Raw genomic sequence first — 26,476 nt, 5'->3', positions numbered from 1 at the left:
TCTTAGAAATTTTAAATAAGAACCCTTCAAGTGTATTAAATAACCGTCAATTTCAATCGTTCAGTTTTAGCTTTCTCTGCAAGTTATACCCGTAAAGCCTATGAAATTCATGTATTACCTCCCACCCCACCCCACAACCATAACCATGTCCTCTCCCTCACCTTCTCTCTCTCTCCTTTAAATCCTGCAATTACATTTTCAATTCTTTGACTTTTTGGAGGTTTGATTTTCAATTTTGGAGGTTTGATTTAGGGTTCATCTTCCCCAAATGGTTTAGGGTTTGATTTTAAGGGCAATTTGATCATTTTAGTCTTTAATATTTGTGGGTTTTTATCAGAAGAGCATTTTGGTCATTAGATTCCACCAAACTAACATCTACCGTCCCAAATTGATTGGACCAAAGTGCTACACTATTTTGAAAGTAGGGGGGAATTTACAATTAGAAAAGTTGTAAGGGAACATTTGGATAAATGGGCATTTTTAGGGGGGCATTTGACAAAAACCCTATATTTTATAGTATAACTTAAAATAGGGTCGAGCCGGGTAGGGCCAAGCTTAGCCCGAGGAGTCAATCCTGGCCTGACCCAACCCTGACTCAGGGTCAGAAATTTCCAACCCTAATCTGCCCTCAGGACCAAATATCTCAACCCAAACCTTGTTCGGGCTCAGGGCGAGTTCGGGCAGGGAGGACCAAACTTGCACCCCTATGTGAAACATCAAATAAGTAAGAGCCCGCTTGATAACCTTACTGCTATTTATATGCTGAGAAACAACAAAATCTCGTTTTTTTCGTTTCTATGCTAAGAAACCACTTTTGACCCGCTTGGTAAACCTGTTCTGGAAACGTTTCCAGAAGACAATTGTAACACCAATAGTGTTTGATAAAATCTGTTCTTGGAACATGTACTGTTACCAATAGTTAGAAAATTTAATAACATATTTGTCTTGAATAATGTATTTTAGCTAATAAAGGTTAAAATAAACATCTTAATTAAAAGTTTTATGGTCCAATAAAAGTCCACAACAAAGCAAGATGCCAAATATGCTCAAATAGGGTTCTACTTTCCTCCTTCGTTTAAATCAAGCTTCTGAACAACATCAATGATATCTTTAAATATCCTTGACCTTTTCTTTGCGTCTTGAATTGCTCCAGTTAACATTCTTTTTCTTTCCTCACATTGGATTGCTCTTTGTATATATCCCTTGACATAATCAGATGAAGGGGGTGTAGGTCAAACTACAGTCCATGGGATTAAGTCATGATTCCCCTGGGAAACCAATTATAAACCAATTAGGATATTGTAAGTCCTGGATTAGCCCATGGTCGCCCTTGGGTGCCCTATTTAAATTTTAGGGTTTCCCACGGTCGCCCATGAGAACCCTAGTGCATCCCAATTAGGGTTTGCTTTGATAAACCAATGCCCTGCCCTTCTCTTTTGTGTCTCATGCAATTATAGAACCCAAAAGAGATGGAGAAATTCATCTCTAATCCATCACATGGAAAGAAGGATCTATCCCATACCCGAATGCGCAACGAAAACAAATCGATTCGGGTTCTTTCGCATCCTATAAATAATCAATAATTAAAATCAAGAGGAATTAATAAAGAACTGCTAACCTGATGAGCCTCAAGTGTTGCTCCTCCAATAGACAATGGTTCTTCCTCCAATGAGCACTCCATGTAAACAGATCTGAACCTCCAATGGTGCAGCCAAGGTTCTTCAAGCCAATCCCAGATACTCTTCAGTTCTTCAAGCACAGATCTGGGTTTCTAAAACCCTAACTCTCAATCATAGTAAAGAGAAACCAAAAGAAGAAGAAGAGATCACAAGAAGGAGAGAGTGACCAAAACACATCCAAGAGGGGGCAGCCAGAAAACGTGGGAGACTTGGCTCCCCTCCTAAGTTTTGGTCCCTATTTATAATAGTGAGGTTTAATTAAATCCCTGGATGGATTTAGATAAAACCCTGTGAGAGTCTGACTCTCTCTCTCTCTCTCTTTGTTTGGCAGTTTTGTTTAAACTCAAAGTGCTTCTAATTGATGAAGCAGAATCTAATAGAGAATGATTTAATTAGTTACTTTATTTAAATGTATGGATAATTACAATTAGTACCATATCCATTAATTAAATAAAGAACCAATTAATTTAATAAATTCTAAATAACTCCCTACATGATAATAAATTATCATGTACAACCCCCCCCCACTAATCAACACCATCATTATGCAATCTAGGGCATATACACTTGTACTACCAAACCCCATTCCATAGTACATGTTCATATAAGAGTGTCTGCGTATCCGATCGGGTCCCACAAAACTCGATAAAACACTTTGTTCAAATAATCATATGTAATCTATTATTTTATGTAAAATAGATCTTGCAAAAACCATTCCTAAAACGGCACTGGATCCAGATTTCGATCCGACCATACACAGACAATCTCAATCTTGGTGTTCCCCAATCAGGGCAGTGGTGACTATGTTGAGTTACTCCTTCACTCACAAAGTGTTCACGCATTCCCAGAACATCGGCTTTGACTCACTTGAGTCTCAGTCATTGATGAACCAAAGAATGCGATCACAATTTGCAGTGACAGGGTTCCCTCAGGCAAAGGGTATCGCTGACACATGTCTATCCCTTCCTACATCTGGTAATAATACATGAGGGAATTGACAAAGTAGATTCTTCGCCAATACACACGTCAATCATGTGAGTACTCACATTCGTACCCTGGCATCACATGTCTAGGTATACCCAATGCGATGACCATATGATAAGGGTACCCAGCCCAAACCCTAGTCGTGACTACCATTTTAAGTAAAACTTACGGACACATAATGCTCAAAAAGTTTATCTCGCATGTGATAATATTAAACTAAAATGTATAAAAGTTCAATACAAAGTAAAATCAGATTGAACCAGACTGAACCAAGTTTGATGGACACATAAATCCAACAGGGGGAGTGTCAGGCGAAGGAGCAGACGTGGACGGTCCCGCAGAATCACTTGTAAGTGCGTTGTCTTTGGTAGTAGAGCAATTGATGTCATCATCAACCCATTTGAAAAGCAGTTTCTAGTTGAGTTTTGATGTGTCCAACCAACTTTAGTAAAGGTTGTGTTAGTCTTTTGACCACTCCTCACATTATCAACCATTATTAGATTAATAAATTTATCGATCGCCGCTACACTCCAGTTGATAATCATTCGAGTAGATTTTGAATTAGATGCCATTTGAAAACCTAATTGAAAGCAATTGGAATAGAAGGTTATCATCATATGCAACTTGCATCCTTTATAAATAACACACAAGTGCAGCCATAGTCCCATTGAATCTTTTTATGAAAAAGAAAATGACAATGAAAAATCCAAATGAGAAGAAACCATAGAAGCAATGCCTTGTGTTTTGCAAGATTCCAATGTAACAAGAAAGAGATGCTTTCTCTTTCCTTCTCATTTTAACATGAAATAAAACCAAAACAAGGAGAAGAAGCCAACCACAATTGAACAAAAGAAAACAATACCACTCCTTCCTCTCTCAGACTCAAGCAGAATCAGACTCCATAAACCTATATTTAAAAAGACAAATCCTCATTAGTACCTAAGAAAATCCATATTAACTAGCCCATATCCCACCTTTTTAATCATCGAATCCACCAATCATTAAAAAAATTATAGAATTACAGAATGATGTCTTAATTGATGTTTCATTTTCATTACTGAGTTCTTCAGATCTACGTGGTTATGAGGATCAACATAGACTGCAGTGGTTGTTACATAAGATTAAGGAGAATCCTTCTCAACATGCAAGGTGAGATCATTTAGATGAATTGGGTTCTCTCAAAGAAGTTCTAAAATTTAAGAACCTTTTTCTCTGTATTTTCATATTCTTATGTTTTAATTTGTACTAGCTTGAAGAGTTGGAGACCCATTTGATTGAGAAGAAGATGAGCAGGGTAAGTGTGTAGCTATAATGCAATGCCCTCTTTGATGCTCGAATGCAACATGAGCGAACCCATGGATGTTCGGATGCTTTGGAATGTGTCTCGTTCCAAGCATTATTCGGCACAGGTCTTCGTGGAATAGCACCAGAACCGAGGCTGATTGAGATGGCCCCATCAATGAAAGTTAAAAACTCAATGTCTGATCCTCAGCCTGGATTGCAAAGAGAGAGCTCTGGCCAACACTGGCCAACAGCTTCTCAAACGGCGATTCCTACGAGGCCTAACTTCCCCACCGGCGATACCCCTATCGGACTTGGGAACGATGACAGGGACTTGCCAGAGATTTATTCGTTGCGCGTGCCTAGTACGTTGGCTTCTTCTACACGTGACACTCCCCTTCAGAACCTATCCTCCAATTTGCTGACATCGTACACCCTCCCTGCCCAGCAGCAGCCCTTGGTCCCTATGCCGCCAGGTTCCTACCATTACCCAGGAAATCTCATGGTCCCCACCTTTAACCAATCACAGCCAAATCAACCAAATCTTAACCCTCTCTCTGGAACCCCAGTGTACGATGCTTCCTCTTTACAAATGCTCGCAAGCTTCCAGTCCCAATTGAACCAACTTTCCTCTGAACCAAACCAATTGTTGTCCTTACTCCCGCTTCTCTCAAGTTTCTCTATCTCTACACCAAACCAAACCACAGCTCACCCACCGAATGCAAATTTGGTCCCCAATATAAACCTAACCCATTTCCTATTAGCCGAACCACCATCACCAAGCTTCAACCCAACCAAACCAGATTATCTCCCAATCGCCAGTTCAGAACCTAGACCACCCAACCCCTACCATACAATCAACAACATCTGAACCCAACCAGACTCCCATCCAAACATCACAGCTTGGATGTAGTCGAAATTTGAAGAAATAAGGTAGAGAGATATGGGCAGCAACAATCCACTCCTTAAGGCCAGCAGAAGGAAAAGTGGCTAAGCCGAGAGCTAAGTGAGCCAAACGCCAGCAGCAAGAGGAATAGTCTGGGCGACTCTTAGAAGAACCATCCCCTTCCTCGCAATTTTTAGAGGATGGCCCTATGGAAGTTGGGGGAAAACAACTCCACCAATGCTCATGAAGCTAATTAGCTAGAACTGCCAGGGCCTCGGGAGACCCCTAACAGTTTGATCGCTAGTTAATCTCTCCCAAATTGTACACCAAGATATTGTGTTTTTTATGGAAACAAAAAGCCAGAGAAGGAAAATTGAGAAGCTGAGCCATCGTTTGAACCTCTTATCCACCTTCTCGGTTGATCCTGTTGGAGCTGCTGGAGGTCTGAGCATCCTTTGGAACCTGAACATTCACATTGAAATCCTTTATGCAGACAATCGTATCATTAATGCTAAGGTAAGACCGGTTGCCAGTCCCCCTTTCTTTTTAACCTGTGTTTATGGTGATCCTATTAGAGAAAATAGACAACAGGTTTGGAATAAACTTATTGCTCTTAGTAGTCATCGTCAAGGAAATTGGGCTTGTATGGGGGACTTTAATTCTTTTGTGGCGTGGCATGAAAAGAAAGGTGGCAGTTCTTGTGGATCCCATGATATGCAACAATTTTGGGATATGCTTGACTCTTGCCATTTGATGGACATTGGTGCCAATGGTCCTAGGTACACCTAGAACAATAAACGGAAAGGTTCGAGCAATATCAAAATTCGCCTCGACAGTGTATTATCCAACCAGGAATGGCTTAGAGCGTTTGGTGATGCTGTTGTGTATGTCAAAGCTACGGTTGGGTCAGATCATCTACCGCTAGTTATTGACACTGAAGGAGGTAGAGCATCAGGGAGTAGACCGTTCAGGTTCGAGGCAATTTGGTTCACATACTTTGAGTGTAAGGAAACTGCCCAAAAAGCTTGATCCATCCCAACATCTGGTCGAGCAAGTGATATTTTCTCTCAGAAGGCCCTAAGTTGTAAATCAGTCTTCACTACATGGAACAAGGATACTTTTGGTAATGTGCAGAAAAGAATTGCAGGGCTTATGCGCTAGCTTGAGGCCTTACATGATGATCCATCTGAGGCTAACCAATTGAAGGAGACTGATATCCAGAATTTGCTTGAGATTGAATTATAAAGAGAGGAGCTTCTCTGGCTTCAAAAATCTAGGATTCAATGGCTCAATGGAGGGGACCGTAATACCAATTTTTTTCATGCCACAATCCTGCAGAGGCGCAATCAAAATAGGATTCTCAAGCTCCATCTCCTTTCCGGCAAATGGGTCCATGATAAGCGAGCTATCTTTCAACAAATTTTGAACTAGTACAAAGTCATCTTCTCCAGCGAGGGAATTGATTCAGATGCTCTTCATATTGTATCTCAAGCCATTGTTCCAAAAGTTGATTCTGTTGAGAATGACAGCTTGTGTAGAACTCCTTTTATTGATGAAATTAAAGATGCTCTCTTTGAGAATGTACCCCCTGAAGTCCCCCGGCCCTGATGGCCTTCCTCCAGCTTTTTATTAGCGCTTTTGGGACCTCGCTAGTACTGATATTTGCAACTTTATGCATGAGTTCTTTTTAAGTGGCACGATGCCTCAGGCTTCTAATTCTACCCTTGTGTGTCTCATTCCAAAAATTGATTAGCCAGAATCAGTGGATCAATTCAGGCCGATTAGCTTATGTAATGTGGCAACAAAGATCATCACAAAAATCATGGCTACTCGGTTGAAAGGCATTCTGGATAATATCATCTCCCCTGCTCAATCTGCTTTTGTTCCAGAATGCTTAATTTCTGATAATATTCTTCTTGCTCATAAAGCTTTCCACTATATTAAGCACAAGAAGAAAGGGAAGAAGAAGTTTATCGCTCTTAAGCTGGACATGAAAAAAGCTTACGACCGGCTCGAATGGCCTTTTGTCGAATGCATTCTCCTTCACCTGGGCTTCTGTAGGAAATGGGTGGATATGGTTATGTATTGTATTACCTCGGTCTCCTATGAGTTCCACATCAATGGAGCAGTCAGGGGCTCTCTCACTCCTTCTAGGGGTATTCGCCAAGGGGACTCTCTATCTCCGGTCCTATTTGTCTTGTGCGCTCAAGCTTTTAGTGCTATTCTCCTACAAGCTGAATCTGAAGGTCTCACTCATGGGATGAAGGTGCGCAATCGATCCTCGCCGATCTCTCACTTATTTTTTGCTGATGACACCCTACTTTTCTCGCAGGTAACCTTGCAGGAAATCCAAAATATCAAATCATGTTTGGATCTCTATTGCAAAGCTAGTGGCCAGTAAATCAATCTTCATAAATCCTCTCTTATTTTTAGTCCAAATACTGCTCCCCATTTCAAGCGATGGTTCTCAAGAATTCTCAAAATTCCTTATAGTGATCCTCCCAAGAAATACCTTGGCCTCCCTGCTGAGTTTGGAACTTCAAAGCTCAAGTTGTTTAGAGAGATAAGTGAAAAGACTAGAAGTAAGATGCAAGGTTGGAAATGAAATCTTCTATCACATGCGGGGAAGGAAGTGATGTTGAAAGCTGTAGCCTTGTCCATGAACAATTATGCTTCCTCCCACTTCAAACTCCCGATTGCTCACCATGATAAAATCAGGAAGGCTGCCACTCATTTCTTTTGGGGAGAAAAGGAGGGTAAGGATAAGATTTGTTGGATTTCTTGGGAGAGAATGTGTAGATCTAAGGCCAAAGGAGGGTGCTGTTCCCAGGCTGACATTGAGAGGGGGATGAATCAGTGCTCAATAAAAATCTTCCCAAAATTGTCATGATAAACCATACACAACTGTCCCTGTAATCACCACCGGCTGGAGCACTCTGTAATTATAGGCTACAGTTCACATACACCCCCAACCTCCAACCAAAAATGGTCTGGCCTACCTAGGGTGTATGCCCATCCTGCAAAACAAAGGTACTCCAAATCCACAAGACAAAACACACAGATATACGTGGTTCGGCCTAAGCCTACATCCACGGGGTAATGCCCAACCCTGGGCTTCATGTATTACCCAACACTCAACACAAGTTACAATTTGACTGCAACAACAGTACAGGAGTCCCTACTCCTGCTTCCAACAATGCCCCAACACTATTAAGGGCAATAATCCCCCCTTTCAATAGCAACAACTATGTAAGAAATTTTCACAAATGGACTAAGCCACTTGAAGTACTCCACCAATGCTCTTGAAAGGCTAAACTTTGAAAAACCGATGCATAAACGCCATCAATCTGACTTCCAAGTGATGAAGAGCATCAAACCCCAACCAAAATCTCCATTAAAATCATGTTCAAGTTTCTTCAACTCCTCATGTAAGCTCTCTCAGAGTTCTTCTTCGTTTTTCCCTAATTTTTGAGTCTTAACTTCAAGTTCTTTTGATGCAGGGACTAAGATGGTATTTTTTTGAGAATTTTGATAGGTGGTTCACCCAAAACGGACATCAGACGGCCAAGATATGGAGCTTCAAAGATCGGCCAATGATAAAATTCCATTTGGAATCTTTTATGCACGTGTACCAAACTTTGGCTAAGCATAGAGTCAAGGGACCATGGAGGTGCACAGATTATATCAAATGTAGACCGTCAGATTGGAGTAAGACAATAAGGTGCATTGATGGCCGTAGAGATGACGTCAGATAGGTCATCAGACCTATCGCTTTCATTGAGACATGACCCAATGGATGCTTAAAGATCAGAATCTCAAGACCGCATGTTGAATGCATTCCAAGCTTTTAAATCTTCACAAAAAAGTGAAGCCTGAAAAAGGTGATGCCACGTTTCGGATTCTTAGGGGATCGTACAATGCAAATCCCTTCAACATATTTGCCTTGATTGGTTAAGGTGGGAAATGCTCACTGCCCTTTATTTTATTTCCAATGGTGGGATGCAATGTGAGCTCTTTGATGTGAATCTCAATAAGACCATTAATAAAATAGCGAACCAAACAACGTCAATTGGAATCTCGAAGAGCGCAGAGGTGACTGTGCTTTGCATGAGATTAAATATCTTCACAGAGTTCAAGATAGAAAGGGAGACTGTGCATTGTGCACCAAATCCAAGAACCAATATGATTTCACTATTTAGGATCTCCAAAAAGGGCATTAAAGCCTTCATTTAATGCTTAGCTTTGTGACTTTCAAAAAAGAATAGTCACACATGATGTGTCAGATTTTGCACCCAACAGAATCCTTTGAAGTGGAATCTTGAGAAATTCAAAGACCTTTAAAATAAATCGATGCCCTCAGCATTCTAAACTTTTAAAAATTGCACATAACCCCTTTTCAATTTTATGTCATTTATAAATAAGTCCTTCGCTTCAACTATGCATGTCCCAGTAGACCAAATTCTTAATGAATTGCAAATAAAACCCCTGAGACAAAGAAAACATCAACCGAATGCTCATTTGGAAAACTTGGCCAAATTTTGACTAAGTATAGGAGAGACTTTTATGCTATACTTTTTCAAGGTGTAGCAAATACTCCATTTTGACTTTCCTTTTGTCTACATCATTACCAGGCCACATCACCTCAACCTTATCACTGTCCGACCACTTGGCTGCCACCTCAACCATGTTAGACACTCTTTGTGGGGTCCACAGTGTGTGGGGCCCACCTTAATTGTCTCTTTCCTCTTTCTCTCTCCATTTTCTCTCTCCTCAACATAAGGAGGAATAAGCACATAAATACTTGCCAACACACTACCAACATCGCAATGAGTACTGTCACTTGCTTATTAACTGTGCCAAATTACCATTTTGCCCCTAAGAGATGTAAGAGGACTAAAATGCCCCTGAACACTTCCAACAACCATGTCCTAATCTGTTTGCACTTGGTTGCCAACAATGACAACACGTTACCACTACTACCAATGGACCAGCAGAGGGCTTGGCTTCCGTGATCCAGCTATTCAGAATAAAGCCTTGCTTGGAAAGTTAGCGTGGAGACTATGACGTTTTCCAATTGGGCAATGGCTATGAAGCAAATATACTTTCCCTGATGTGACTTCCTTCAAGCCACAACTGGCTCGAGCCCCTCATGGGCTTGGCGTAGCATCATGGAAGGTAGGAAAGTCCTTACAGATGGGCTCCTGTGGATTGTCGGTATAGACGACAATATCAAGATTTGGGTGGACAATTGGATTCCAATCCTTTTTTTAGGCTGAAGTTTCCTCACTTCAAGGAGCAGCAAGGGGTGTTCGTTTCAGAGCTTATTGATCCTCTCAGTTGATCCTGGAGAGAAGATGTTTTAATGAATCGGTTTCGTCCAAAAGATGTGGCAACAATCAAGGCTATTAAGCTCGGTCTCTTTCCCCGCTCGGATACTCAGGTTTGGCGGGCGACGAGGAATGGTTTTTTCTCAATTAAGTCTGCTTACCACTTGATCTGCAATCAACAAGATTCAAGGAGGTCAGAAAGGCCATCCTCATCAGCCCAGGGTAACAGGAGAAACATCCCATATGATGTTTGGAGGAGCATTTGGGCCTGTAGTGTTCAACCCAAAGTCAGAAATTCCCTATGGCGAGCTTGCTCTAATGGTTTGGCATCGGCGGAAGGCCTTACAAGAAGGGGTGTGAATGTGGACCCTTGCTGCTGCCACTGTGGAGAGTTGGAAACTCCTGATCACATCCTCCTCAATTGTGTATTTGCTCGAGCGGCCTGGTTTGCTTCTCAGCTCTCCTTCAGTCCCCCTCATGCTGATCCCCAAATCCATAAAGCCATCCAAGGCTGGAGGTCCATGATTTCCAAGGACAAAATCATCGAAAGAGAGACATTTGGCCTAGCGGCACACATTTTTTGGTCTCTATGGAAAGCCCGCAATGATGCCCTTCTTGGGGGTAAGTAGTTGAGTCCCATCAAAGTGATCAGCAAGCAAGCTGAGTTCAAGTTTGAGGAATTCCTCTCCATCTCTAAATCCTCCCCCAACCCTCCTCTTGCCAGATCAGATCCTTCTTCTAAGCATCCTTGGAAGCCACCAGCATCCCATGCCCTTAAGATGAATGTTGATGCATCTATAACAGATAACAAAGGAGGTCTAGGATACGTGCTTAGGGACGCCTCTAGGCAGGTTTTGTGTCACACCCCTATCCCGACAAGGGATAGAATACAATATCAGGGTATGATTAGGGTGACACGCGTCATCCCACCTCACCGCCAGGATCTCGATGCAGTGGCCAACTCACAGTCATAAATCAATATTAAAATACAATAATATCAGAGTACGAAAGACAAAGGAATATTACATTCCAAGACAATCGAGTTTGCGAAATCGTAAATGAAATGATTATAAGATGTTCATTGGCTAATGATAATAAGTAACATAGTTACAAAATTCCTATGACCATCAAGTAGCTACCAAAAAGGTAAAACATAAAAGTTTATACAAAGCACAATGCTCTAAAATAATAATAAAACGGGAACGATCCCAAGTAATGCAGACAACCCGTAGGCACAATCATCATGGGCAACCATCGCCATGATCCTCGCCACGGTCTCGGCTCCACAGTAATCATCGCATCCAAATCTAAAAAGAATGTGTACAGGGGTTAGCTCCACCGAGCTAGTGAGAGAGAAAAGGGGATGCACAATCACACAATCACAAATAGTCCATGGTGCATGCTATTATTAATTCATTTACCACCTAACAAACAATGCTAAGTCAATGGGTATATGCTACGCAATAACTCGGGAAGACATTGTGGATCCTTCCATTCTCACCACAATGCAACCTCAATTATTACTATAGAGCCACGCCGGTCGTAGTCATCACCACCGCAGGCGGACCCGATAACCATTACTACCCCCGGCCTGGCCTCTCTAACTCTCCACAGGCGCGGGTGCTCGCTACCCAACACCTAAACCCCCGTTGGTAAGGGTCGTAGCATAGGGAACGAGCCTAACCACGATATACTACATGAATCCTATCGTGTTGAGAGGTACATCCGGTGTGTCAACGTCCCATTCCATCTAACACCGGTACAAGACAACAAGGTGCATACAGCAAGAATGAGATGCAATATACAATTTCACGTATACGGGGTTCCGTGCCGATTTCCCGACACGTAACCCAACACAAATCCATATCATCCAAATCATCATCATCGAATAAGAATAAATGCAAATATGCAATCATGCTTGAATGATAATGTCACAATATAATTCATAAATGCATGAATAAGCAATAGTAAACAAGCTCAACAAATACCCCAAACCCACTCACCAATTACTTCAAATGGAATTTGTATAAGCGCAACGATTCTCCTCAAAATCACTCCATTGCACATATGTTGGTGCCTATGGAAGTGAATAAGAGTGTGAGAGAGTGTAGGGGAGGCCTCATAGAGAAACCCCACGTTTACATAAGTTATAAGCCTTAAAATCGCATCGGAGGCAACGTCGAACTCGCAGCTTGCCTCCGCCTTGCCTCCGACCTTCCCGCGAGCTTAGGCCACATCGGAGGCAAACATCGGACTCACGCAGTCTTGCCTCCGACCTTGCCTCCGACCTTCCTGCAGGCTCGGGACACATCGGAGGCAAACATCGGACTCACGCAGCCTTGCCTCCGATGCAACCCAAGTGTGATTTCAAGGTCTTTAAAGCCCGGGGTTGTCCCATTTTGGTTCTCTAAGCCTCAAGGGACAAGGGAGGGGTGTCTTGGAGTCTATTTGGGTCTTAGAAACACCCAACATTCAAAGATTTAAGGGGGTTTAAAGGATCAAAAGCTCAAAAATCCAGATTTGGGGTTTTCTTTGGTGGTTGAAGCTTTAGAATCAAATAGATTCAGCAAGAGGTCAAAATAGAGGTCTTTATAGGATTGTAATGAAAATAGGAAAGCATCCTACAAGGGAAACTACACATGACTCGAGCTAACCCTTTGGGTTTCAAAAGAAATCCCCATCTTGGGGCTGCAACCAAAGAACCACCCAAGCTCAAACGAGCAAGGGGGAAAGAGAGAAAAAGGGGGAAAAGGGGCACTTGGCTTACCTGGTCCGAGATACACAAGATGTGCCCTCTTTAAAGCTCCAAACCCAGCAGCCATTTCCTTCTTCTTCTTCCCTTCCTTCTCCTTCTTCTCCTCCTTGCCGCCTCCTCTCTTCAAAGCTCTCCTCCTTTTCACGATTAGGTTAGGAAAGAAAAGAAAAAGAAAGACTAAGGAATAGTCTTACCCCTCTCTCTCATATAGAAAATCACTTTTAATGGCCTGTTTGGATAAGGCCTCATAAGTGTAACCTAGGGTCTATTTGGGTAGGGTCAAACATGGCGGGACACCCATAGCACCTTAGCCATAGGGTCTCACCCACAAGAGTCCTTGTCGGCAGCATTGGATGCGTGGTCGAGGCGCCGGAACCTTGCATCCGATGCGAGTAGGAAGGTGGTTCCCACCATAAGAGGTCGGGCCTTTGGACCACACTTCGAGGGCTTTGAGAGGCGTAAGCACACAATAAAATTTGGTCAACTACTTACCCCGACACATCAAGGGGCAACCTCCATGGTCCCGACTAGTTTCCACAGCAACCTCGTACTATGGTCAATATAGCTGGGTTTGACCACCGGTGAGAACAACTCACCGACATACGTGGTAGTGATAACTACACGTCACGGGAAGAATTAATAATTAATTATACTCCCGGTGCGCGTATAACATTTTGTCTGCTTGTTCTAAGCCTATCCCTAAGTATTCTGTGATTCTTAGTGAGGCTCTTGCTGTTCGAGCAAGTATGCAACACTGCATCTCGATGGGAATCAACCACCTGGAGGTTGAGAATAATAATCAGGAGCTGATGCATTGCCTCTCTGACCAACATCACTCTCCTCCTCTAGAGATCTTCATGATTGTTCAGGATATCATGGTTCTATCTTCTTCCTTTTCCTCATGTATTTTTCGTTTCATTCCTAGGGAGAATAACAATGTGGCTGACTCCCTGGCCTGGAGAGCTCTGTCCGTTGCATGCTGGACATCATGGCTCATTTCCACTCCTTGGATTTTGGAATTATATAGTTCGGATTCCTTGCATTGGTCACGCTTTAATAAATAGTCCTCTTTTTACCCAAAAAAAAAAGATGTAGCTATAATAGGACTCTCTCTTTTTCTATCAATTTACCCCAAAATATGAAGATTCTAATAGGACTCTCTCTCTCTCTCTCTCTCTCTCTATATCAATTTACCCCCAAAATCCATCCATTTTTGCAAGATCATACAGCAACGGAGGAGTAGCAGGAGATGAAAAGAGAAGATATACAAAGGGGCATGTATCAAAAACAAATTCCTAATCTATTAAACTCTGTTACAAGCAACACATGAGACAAAAAGAGAATATATACAAGGGTGTTTCGGCTATACCCTCTTCTATTGCCAACCGAATAAGCCTGCTAGAGTAGGCGCATCAGATCTAATATGCAAAAAAAAAAAAAGAGATTGTTATCAACCATTAGGAAAGATAGTAAGATGGGGAAAATTTTGATATAAATAATTGCTTAACATAACCACAAATCAATTTATTCCATATATTTTTTTTAAATAGATCTGAAACAAAGAGAAGTCGCTAATCGAGTTCCCAAATAGAGGGGAACGATGGAGGAATCAACAATCAAGTGGGAAGCCCTAAGAACCATGGGTTTCAATTCATTCCAATGGATGCACACAGAAACCGTGGTTCTTAGGGTTTCTGTGAACCAGTTTATTCCATATTCCTTTAAGGCAAAAGGTTTTCTGGTCAGCGGACTAGCTAAGAGAATCTGTGGTCGGAATTAATCCCATCTGTCCATATCGCATCAACAAATCTTGTTCGTTCTTTAGATTCCATAATCCCATATGGCCATATACGACATAAGTCACTTCGTTCGAGGGAAAATACGATCTCTTTTTTTTTTTTGGTAAACAGGGAAAATACGATCTCAAAATACACTTTCCTCCCTCCTTTCCCGTAGTTTGCTTCCTTCTAAGCGAAGGCTGCACCTCCACTCCCAAACCCCAATCTCTATCCATTCTCCTCTCTGTTTTCTCTTACCCTTACAAAAAAACACAATTTTTGCTTCCTGCAGAAAGGAGGTGTTTAATTCAGTGAGTATGAAGTTCAATCAAATATGGTAGTAGTTCACGAAGGCTTATTTTTGAGTTTCCACCGTACTGTGAAAGCTGCTCACGAAGGCTTATTTTTGCCTAGACCAGTCCGATCATAGTGCCAGGGTGGTAGCAGTTCCCTAGTGTTCGCAACTTTGCGTTCGAAAATACCTTTCAATCGTTAAGAACTAAATCACGCCGACAACGATCGAGGATGAATGAGGAAAGGAAGGGATTTAGATCTTCCCTATTTTCGAAAGTATGGACTGCTTTTCTATATAGCCATTTGGGTTCCATTGAAGAAGAACTGTAACAAAACCTAGGACCACAGAAGGAGGGCGAGTGAGTCGCCACTGGCAATGGATCAATGGCACTTCCGGATGCTACAACCAATTCGAGCTCCTTGGTGTTTGCAGGTGGTGGTGGAGAAGGCCGAAGCGAGATCCCTAGTGCCATTGTACTCGTAGAATTCGATTTTTCTTCGAATTCTCTCTCCCAAGAACTGGTGAGCACTTTTTTATATGATCGAATATCAGGTAGATTTTGGGGGTTTTAAAATTACCAATTCATTCAGTTCTATGCTATCTTTCGTAATTGAATTCGATACTTGCAAATAATCTATTCCCATATAGTGTGGAACTGTGGATCAGCTGCGTTACATACATACATTGAGTTGTCTCCCTGATTTTCATGGAATTTACCCTTAACTGTTCTATATGCATTTGATCATTGTTTTCATTGGTGGATATGTTAGATTTAAAATATATTTTATTTTATTTTAAGTTTCAAAATGTTTTGATTGCTTTGTTATGGTGTGGGATCCATGTGATCAAAGAAGTAATTCCAAAGATTGTAACATTCTATGGGTACCCTAAAGTCTATTCATGGTCACTATCATGAGTGGGAAGGTGGGTCAAGGATATTGAATGAGATTGATTTCTCAATTCATGGTCATAGGTGATGTCTTTCCCTTTATGGGGTATTAAGGCATTTATGGTCCTTAGTGAAGAATGACCCTTTATGGGGTTTTAAGGCCTTTATGGTCTTAGTAGAGAATGAATGAATTTTAAGGTCATTCATGACCCTTAGTGGGGAATGACTATGAATTTGGAATTAACCTACAATTCATGTCTATATTCATGTCCATAAATCTTATTCTTCAATTTGGTCATAAGTGGATGGTTATTCTTGGAAATTCCAAGGGAGTGCAAGGATTGGTCTTGGACCTATATAAACCCAACCAATTGCTTTGTAAGAGACATCTTTGGATACATGTTCATGCCCATACTTAGCAATCACTAAGAGTATTATTCTCTCTCTCTCTCTCTTTTTTTCTAAGTGTGTTAGAGGGTTGCTGTGTTGAAGCTCTTGGCTCCTTCAAGGGACTAGAAGGACTGCTTCATCTTCTAGTTGGAGGTTGTTTTATCTTGGGGTAGTGGTGCAGAACACTTCTTGGAAGTAGGAGGCATCAATTACCTTAAAGGCAGCACCACAAGTGTGACTCAACCTCAAGCTTGTTCAAGTTGTTGCGGGTGTGATTCTACATCAAATCCAAGCTTTGGTCTTCTCATTTTAGCCAAAGGTCAAGCCTAGTTTCTACTGCTTAATCTATTGTATTGCAATTTGTGTTGTTTCAATTATTTGTAAGGAATTGTAATACAATTACCCAATAAGTTTAAGGTAATTGATATTATAAGATCTCATGGCTGATCTTGGAGTTGTAAGCAACAAGGGTGATGCTTCGAACAACAACACTACTGATGGAGCTGCCAATGAAGGAAATCATTTAAACACAAGTATTGAAGGAGCAATCAACAACCAAGAAGGTGGAGTTCCTGTTAGCCGCAATGGTAAGGAGATTCCTCTTTTCCCTACCATTGACTCAATTCCCACCAATGTTATCCCGTCGGTGATAGAGCTTATCCCAAATTTGGGTAAGATGAGGATTATCTCTGAATTTGACAAGATCGAACAGTTTGGATGTCAAAACTTGAGGTGGTATTTGCCTTGACTGAACCCATGCCGAAAAAAAGTAATGATCCTAAAAAGGAGGGCAAAAGGGTGGCTTGGATTCAAGCGGATTATCAGTGCAAGAATCGGATTTTGAATGCATTATCAAATGACCTATACCATGTGTATAGTTCTTTGGAGTATGCATGTTCGATTTGGAATGCGTTGGTAAAAAAGTATTCTCTTGAGGATGCTGGTTCAAGAAAGTACTTGGTGGCTAACTTTCTAAACTTTGCTATGAAAGATAGTGACATCGTCTCAAACCAAATTGATCAATTTTAAATTTTGGTTGGAAAGCTAGCAAAGGAAAAGATGGTTCTACCGGAAGAATTTGTGACTGGTGCCTTGATTGAAAAGCTTCCATCTTCTTAGGATGCCTTTAAGGCGTCTATGAAATACAAGAAGATGGAGTTGACTATAGACCAATTGATTGTAAGGATCAAAATTAAGGAGAAGAACCGGCACAAGGACAAGGGTGAAAAAGACCTTGGGGAAAGACGCCTAAAAGCGAACTTGGTAGAGACCAACAAACAAAATAAGAAAAGGAAGAATCGTCAAGACAATGATGAGCCTTCTTTCAAGAAGAAGAAACTTACTTGTTTTGTGTGTGGTAAACTAGGACACTTCAAGAAAGATTGTCGGTTCAGGAAGAAAAATTCTGAAAAGGTAAACCTAGTTGAAAACAACGTCTTTATTGCTATGGTCATGGAAGTAAATTTGATTGAAAAATCAAAAGATTGGGTATTGGATATCGGTGCCACAAGACATATTTGTGGTGATCTGAAGATATTTTCCTCTTATTCCATGAATACATAGGATAAAAAGATATTTATAGGGAATTTCCAAAGTGATCCTGTTATGGGAAAAGGAAAAGTGACTTTGAAACTCACTTCAGGAAAGACTATAGTTCTCACCAATATTTTTTATGTGTCGGATATTAGGTGCAATTTAATTTCAGTTCTTTTGCTTGATAAAGTAGGAATAAAATTGGCTTTTGAAAGTGATAAGGCGGTTATCACTAAAAACAATATTTTTGTGGGGAAGGGATACCTTAGTGAGGGGTTGTTTGTACTAAGTGTTGGAAATGTTGTAATTGAGAAAACTAGTACTTCTTCTGTTTACATGATTGTCTCTTCTAACTTTTTTGATTTGTGGCATGATAGGTTAGGTCATAGTAGTGTGAAATATATCACCAAACTATGTAAGTTAGGCATGATCACCGATAAGGTGGAACCCCCCGTGAACAAGTGTATAACTTGTGTAGAGGCAAAGTTAACCAAAAAGCCTCACAAGACTATGGATAGGAAGAGGGATCTCTTGGAATTAATCCATAGTGACTTATGTGACTACAAGTCATATGAGTCTAGGGGAGAAAATAACTATGTCATAACTTTCATAGATGACCACTCTAGATATACCATGGTATATTTATTCAAATCGAAGGATGAGGCCGAAAAGACGTTTATGTCTTACAAAATGGAAGTTGAAAATCAACTTGGTAAAAAGGTTAAAAGACTTAGAACCGATAGAGGAGCTGAGTACTTTAACCTTGATAAATTTTATGAGAAAAATAGAATTATCCATGAAACAACCTCTCCATACCAACCGGAATCAAATGGGGTTGTCGAAAGAAAAAATAGGTCTCTTAAAGAGATGATGAACTCTATGTTATTGAATTCAGGTGTACCACTTGATATGTGGGGGGAAATCATGCTATCGGCATGTTATCTATCAAATAGAATCCCACATAGCAAGACTGGTACGGTTCTATTTGAGAAATGGTTTGGTAGAAAATCAAGTCTAAAACATCTACGGGTTTGGGGTTGTTTGGCTAAGGTGTTGTTATCGGATTCCAAGAAAAGAAAATTGGGACAAAAAACATGTGATTGTGTATTTTTTGGTTATACTACAAATAGTATGGCATACCGGTTCATGGTGATCAAAGTCATGGATGATGTTATTGAACCAAATAGCATCATAGAATCAAGAGACGTTGAGTTTTTTGAAAATTTATTTTCCTTTAAGTCCATCTTACCTATAAGTAAGGATAGTCAATTGATTAATGGGGAAATTGAGTCAAATGAAAGGGTTACCAATCAAGAACTGAGTAATGATGACAAAAATCGGCCTAGGATGAGTAAACGACTCAAAAGACCCAAATATACAGATGATGAGTGGCTTGTCTATTTAGTAGACAATGATCCTCTTACATACAAAGAGGCTATTACATCACTGGATGCTGTCTTTTGGAAAGAGGCAATCAAGAGTGAACTAGATTCAATCTTGGCGAATAACACTTGGGAATTGGTGGATTTACCATTCGGGTCCAAAACTTTGGAAACCAAGTGGATATTTCGAAAGAAATTAAAAAGTGATGGGTCACTTGATCGTTTTAAGGCCAGACTTGTTGTCAAAGGTTTTAGGCAAAAGTTTAATATTGATTACTTTGACACATTTGTCCCGGTGTCTAGAATTACCACAATAAGGGTTATGTTAGCAATGACGTCAATATATAACCTGGTCATCCATCAAATGGATGTGAAAATGGCATTTCTTAATGGGGACTTAGAGGAGGAAATTTACATAAAGCAATCAGAAGGTTGTGTTGTAATTGGCCAAGAGCGAAAGATTTGCAAATTTCAAAAATCCTTATATGGATTGAAGCAAGTACCGAAGTAATGGCATGAAAAATTAGATAAGGTTCTAATTTCAAATGGGTTCATTGTAAACGACGCTGAAAGATACTTATATAGCAGGTTTCATGGTGGTAGGGGTGTATTCATACTACTATATGTAGATGATATGCTCATAATAGAAACAAACTTGGAAATGGTTAATCAAGCTAAGAAATTTTTGGTGTCTAGTTTCGACACAAAAGACTTAGGAGAGGCTGATATGATCCTTGGGATCAAAATCACCAAGCAAGGAAATCATATTTCATTATTCCAAGCCCGTTATGCAGAAAACATACTTAAAAAGTATGGGTACCATAAAGTTTCAGAAGTTAAAACACCTTTTGATATGGGGTGTCACTTGAAAAGGAACCTAGGTGAACCAGTGAATCAAAAAAGATATGCTCAAATTATTGGTTCGGTCACATATCTAATGAATTGTACGCGTCCAGATATTGCCCTTACGGTAGGAAAGTTGGGTCAACATACTCATAATCCAAGTAAGGAACATTGGAGCGCGGTTGATAGGTTATTAAGGTACCTAAAAGGCACTATAGACTATAGTGATAAACCAACGGTTTTGGAAGGGTATTGTGATGCAAATTGAATTTTGGATACAATCGAGTCCTTAGCTACTAGTGGATATGTGTTTACACTAGCAGGCGGTGTAATCTCATGGAAGTCCACAAAGCAATCTTATGGGACAGGCTCTACCATGAAAGCTGAATTCATAGCCTTGGAAAAGGCAGGAATGGAAGCCAAATGGCTTAGAAATTTAATGACTGGTATTCCATTGTGGTAAAAACCAGCGCCATCGGTATCACTACATTGTGATAACCAAGCGGCTATACATCTAGTCAAGAACCGGATATACAATAGTAAGAGGAGGCACATACGCCTCAGACACAACCTTGTGAGACAGTACATAGATGAAAGAATGATAGCTATCGATTATGTGAAGTCAGAAAGCAACCAAGCTGACATGTTCACAAAGTCTATGTCTATCAAGAACTTATGTAGTGCATCTACAGGAATGGGGTTAATGCCTAATCCATAGGTCATGTGATGGACACCCTACCTATGTGAAGATGCTAAATGCCTGAATTAGGTTCAAGGGGTATAAACAAAATCACCGGTTGATCGATTTTGTACTACTACTTGTATAAATATTCATTCCAAGCTGTAGATGGTGAAAGTAGTACTACCACAAAGAAAAAGGTTGAGCGGTAAAGCTCTTAATTAGTTTAATCCCAGGAAATGTGGGGGTGTGTCAGTTGTGGTGCACACCAGGGACTAACCTAAGTGAATGTAGGGAGTGTGGCCACCGTCGATGAGAACTTATAGGCGAGTTCTCTAAAACATTCATGAGTTCAAGATAAGGGATATGGCTAGTTCAAAAGTTCAAAGTGATTTTATGATGGGTAGCGCAAGAGTCGACCTATGGGATATGGTTGATGGGTCGGTCAGCTACACCAATGAGAAAAGGTTCAAGGAGTCTGACTCCACCTCTACTCTATAGCGCGGTCCATTAGACCTAGTGTAGGTTCAAGTCCGAAAGACACCTACAACGATGTGTCCTATAGTGTCTAATTCAGTCACAGCATGTGTGTCTCGTGTCGTTTTGAAACTTGTGGGGGATTATTAGATTTAAAATATATTTAATATATATTTTATTTTATTTTAAGTTTCAAAATGTTTTGATTGCTTTGTTATGGTGTGGGACCCATGTGATCAAAGAAGTAATTCCAAAGATTGTAACATTCTATGTGTACCCTAAAGTCTATTCATGGTCACTATCATGAGTGGGAAGGTGGGTCAAGGATATTGAATGAGATTGATTTCTCAATTCATGGCTATAGGTGATGTCTTTCCCTTTATGGGGTATTAAGGCCTTTATGGTCCTTAGTGAAGAATGACCATTTATGGGGTTTTAAGGCCTTTATGGTCTTGGTGGAGAATGAATGAATTTTAAGGTCATTCATGACCCTTAGTGGGGAATGACCATGAATTTGGAATTAACCTACAATTCATGTCTATATTCATATCCATAAATCTTATTCTTCAATTTGGTCATAAGTGGATGGTTATTCTTGGGAATTCCAAGGGAGTGCAAGGATTGGTCTTGGACCTATATAAACCCAACCAATTGTTTTGTAAGAGACATCTTTGGATACATGTTCATGCCCATACTTAGCAATCACTAAGAGTATTATTCTCTCTCTCTCTCTCTCTCTTTTCTTCTAAGTTTGTTAGAGGGTTGCTGTGTTGAAGCTCTTGGCTCCTTCGAGGGACTAGAAGGACTGCTTCATCTTCTAGTTGGAGGTTGTTTTATCTTGGGGTAGTGGTGCAGAACACTCCTTGGCAGTAGGAGGCATCAATTACCTTAAAGGCAGCACCACAAGTGTGACTCAACCTCAAGCTTGTTCAAGTTGTTGCGGGTGTAGTTTTACATCAAATATAAGCTTTGGTCTTCTCATTTCAGCCAAAGGTCAAGCCTAGTTTCTACTGCTTAATCCATTGTATTGCAATTCGTGTTGTTTCAATTATTTGTAAGGAATTGTAATACAATTACCCAACATGATACATATTAGATATCATCTTTCTTTCCAGTTTCAGGCTTTCAGCCGTCTTAGTGTTCATGTTATCAGCTGCTACTGTAATACTAGAGTTGATCTAGCTAACGTATTGTCATTTCAGGGCTTGTAATTTACTTCTTATGACCCAGTATGTGTTTCTTTGTATCTTGTATGCTATCTTTAATTTGTGATGGAATGGTGCTATGCTGCAGAGCTCTAGTTGTCTAATTTTTTAAATTTTCTGTATCAAATGGTACATTGTCGACAATGACCATGTTCCATATGTATCCTTGCTTCCATTTACTGGACTTCCCCAAATTCATGAAATGCAGTATTGGGATACACTTGTATGAAATTGTTGTAGACAATTTATTGCTCAATAATCCATGTGTCTCCCGCAATTCACCAGTGGTCCAAAACTCACGCATGTATTCCATATTGGTGTGAATTTGAAGAAATCTCCTTTGCACTGTGGTAAAAAGTTAGATTAACAAAAAATTTATGACATTCTTTTTTTTTTTTTTTGTTTAATGAGACAGCTTAATTTGTTAGTTTAGAGATCTAAGCCAAAACTTGAGGGATGAGACTTAAGATATCTGAGATCAAAAGTCTCCTCTTCTGTTTATTTATTTTTTATTTTGGGTGTTGTCGATACTCTTCCATTTGATCCATGGAGGTAGGTGATTGTGATTATATAGAAACTTGTCCCTGTTAATCCATCAAGCCAGAATGTACTCCATGTCATGTTAATGCACTGTGGTTTACAACTTTGACAGCTTGGCATACACTTTAATCTATTTATGGGAAAGGATTTCTTAAGGCATGACATTGCTGATAAAAGCAAGCATTAATAATTATCTCTTTCAATAAGCCCCAACAGCTTCAATGTAAAGGAGGAGGACATGTTGATGTGGCCTTCCATCTCCTATTTGAATTTCCCTACATGAATAATTTCTAAATTACTCCTTGGTCCAGACCTTTGAAGGACTCTTCCTTAAGCAACTATTGGAAGCAAGGTTATAGGTATCGGTATCAGCATCAATATCGGTCTTGGCCAATACCAATACGGATTGGCTGGAATTAGGCCGATACCAATGCAGAATTGCAACGAAAATTTATTTTTCCGGTTCTGATCCATGTTGCAATTGCAATTAATTTCCAAGGGTGTTTCCAAACCGCTAGTCACTACAAAGGGTCATGGAATACTTTCCTTTTTGTTATAGGTTTGCATGCGTTTCAGGATTAAATTGGACAACAAGGCTGTTACTTGACTTATCCTATTTTTTTCCCTGGTGATGATTTTTATTGTTGTTGAGCACCTTAGGATTATCTTGAAGAAATTACCCATTTATTTCTGCAATTTTAATCTTAGCATTAGTATATAGAAACCATATTGGTGACATTTTAGTGACAGATTATTATCATGACTGGTCATATGTTCATCGTTAAAGGCTTTTCTAGAAAGAAGGCTTAAGGAGCATTCAGAGAGGCAGAACCGTATTAATTATTATATCTTTACTGATTTTGATGTGGGTGTGGTTGATAATCTTGGAGTAATATTTCAGAAATATCCAAATTTTTATATTGGTCTAACTTTCCGGAATAACAAAACTAACCCCAAAATTCAGGATTCATTGCAATGAGGGGCATAACTGATGAAATTTTAAGGTCAACGACTTGAATCCCATTTGTCATTGTATCAGGTTGTATTTAGTTAGATATGAAGGGAGTGAAAATGGTATGGTGTTGAAGTGGGTGTCTCTTATTATCATTGGTTGGAATACAAAAAAGAATCTAGCAAGTCATGCATTCACTTGTTGCCAAAATTTTCACTCAATAACTTTATTTTTCCCCTTTGATTTTGAAATGATATCTGAATGTAACTTCATTTTCCACCAAAAACTCAATTTAAAGTTGCTTTCTTTTCTTGCTTGAATCCACTTTGGATATTTCTTCACTTCTAAAGAAACACTAGCCTAAGGTGGAGCCCTGTTTTTGACTTCATCTGCGAAGAATGGGTGGAGGGTTCTACGCGGTTCTGTTTCTTCAAAAGTTGTTCCTTTGAAGCACCAAATGTTCTTGCATTAGGCAGTGAAGGCATTGGGTTGAGGCCTTTAGTTAAGAGATCTTGTATTCAGTTGACAAGAATCTCAGGAAACATTCACACTGTCTCTACAGGGAGAATTCAAGCTCAGGAAATTGAGATAATGGATCATGGATGCTCTGGTGAAGAGTTCCAATCCTTCTTAGCTGTTGAAAGCTTGAATGTTAGTATTGTAGCAGGCGTGCTTCTTCACCATTTTGTTGGAAACAACATCAACAGACATAATTCTCGCTGAGGTGATAAGCAAACCTATGCACTTAGTGCAAACGCATCAAATGATTTTTCACATGGTTATTTGGCTTCTTACATGGATTTGTTACAACCTATAATCAGTGTAGAATTCTTGACTGAGCTCGGAGGTATACCTATTGTTGCTTATTCTTCTACTTAAGTTGATATGTTATACTCTATTATTGTCTTGTTTTTTTTAGCATTCTACTACAGTTCTTGCTTTTACTCTATTAGTACTTTCAGAGTTGAGACATATGGCTTGGTTTACACTCAACATTAGGTAGATTTTAATTACTCATTTTTTGTCGAGCATTTTGAATTCATGAGCTCATAAGGCCTTACCTTATGGAAATGGAAGAGCAGAAGTGTAAGATCATGGATACAAGCCATAAAAGGAATTCTTTGTTCTTCATATTTTCTGTTTTATGCATGTGGTTGTGTAAGCATTTCACTTTACTGCTTCATCTATCATGATTGCCTATATAATGCCAAGCTACCTTTACCAGACCATGACGTCTGTCCGGATGTGGAAGGAGACATAATAACATCTGCTTTTCAATCAAGGGTGAACTGAGGCCAAGATGTTTGGGCGATTGTCAATTGGTAGGGCTCCGAACATTCCTAAATTTAATAAGGCGATATTTTTTGTTGTCCACCTCAATGTTGCACATAGAATTCTTGGATTTATCAGATGAACATTGTATAAGAGTTGTCCTGACTTGAATTTTTATGGAACTATTTTGATACTTTCAGCACGTCTTCCGAAATTATATCTCACCACCTTCGATTTTTCAGTTAATCATTCTAAACTTTCTACCTTGTTTAGTCGTATTCATGAATTGCTTAAGAAACTTCAATATAGTTATCATTAGTATTATTATATTTCCGGGCCAAACAATGGGGTCACCATTGGGTAATTCTTTGAAGCAAGGTTTGTGGAAATGTCTCATGGTTACTTGTAAATTCCAAACTCTGCTTATGGTGGGTCTTTACCTCAAATTGGTAGAGCACTTGGAACATAAGCTTGTCTCAAGCATATTCCAAGGGGATGGTGGTTCGAATCCACCAAGACCCTTTTAATTTAACTGTTCATAGATAGTTAAGGAATCATCCACACAAAATAGTCGCGCATGATGTGTCAACAACCTTGATATGTTGTTTGGAGATCCATCCTACAGTTCCAGATCAAATTTGTCTCAACTCAGATGTGAAGTGCAATTGCCTATGTTGTAAGGTAAACCATTGGTGTGCCTTTTTGTTTTTTTATTCCTTCTTTGTTACTTGGAAGATGTCCATTTCATACCATGCTACATATAAGCACTCATTGGTGCTTATTATTATTATTATTTTTTAATTCGTGTAGGACAATAGTCGAGGCATCATAAGATGTACTCTAGATGACATTTTGTCTGATTCCCCTCATTGACACATCGACACATGTGACAACTCCCCCCCCCCCCCCCAAAAAAAAAGGTCAATTTTTTATTTTTGATGAAAGTGTAATCACACAAACCACACACCAATCCCAAAAGGTCAAATTGTTTTCCCTAAAAAACACATCGGCGATTATTTTTTAAAAAACTTAACCAAGATAATAGAGGAGGCATTGTATGATCCACTCGGATTGACATCTAGATTAGTTCTTCTTGTCGACATATCGATGCTTGTGTTTAATGGCACAAAAAAAAATTCCATTACCAAACTAGGTCAAATTGTTTAGAAGAGACATCTTATGATCCACTCAGACTGGGGCATTTGGCCAAGAAATTTTTTCGAAAAAGAAAAAAAAAAGGACTAAAGTCACTATATTTGGTACTTATTCTTATTTTAATGAGTAACTATGCCATATAGTACTTATGGTTAGTACTTATTTTACTTTAAT

General features: G+C 39.8%; 1 long non-coding RNA gene across 1 annotated transcript; it reads left to right on the top strand.

Annotated features, from left to right (window-relative positions):
- The first annotated feature begins 6,876 nt into the window (after positions 1 to 6,876).
- Positions 6,877 to 24,526, top strand: LOC122648684. The gene is made up of 3 exons (XR_006331118.1): positions 6,877 to 6,887; positions 15,007 to 15,012; positions 24,450 to 24,526. It is a non-coding gene; the product is annotated as an uncharacterized LOC122648684 (long non-coding RNA).
- Positions 24,527 to 26,476: the final 1,950 nt, after the last annotated feature.

Source organism: Telopea speciosissima, chromosome 1 (genome assembly GCF_018873765.1).
Source record: "Telopea speciosissima isolate NSW1024214 ecotype Mountain lineage chromosome 1, Tspe_v1, whole genome shotgun sequence".
In the NCBI taxonomy this organism is placed as follows: domain Eukaryota; kingdom Viridiplantae; phylum Streptophyta; class Magnoliopsida; order Proteales; family Proteaceae; genus Telopea; species Telopea speciosissima.
The sequence above is the reverse complement of the archived record's forward strand: the minus strand, read 5'-3'. Positions and strand labels throughout refer to the sequence as shown.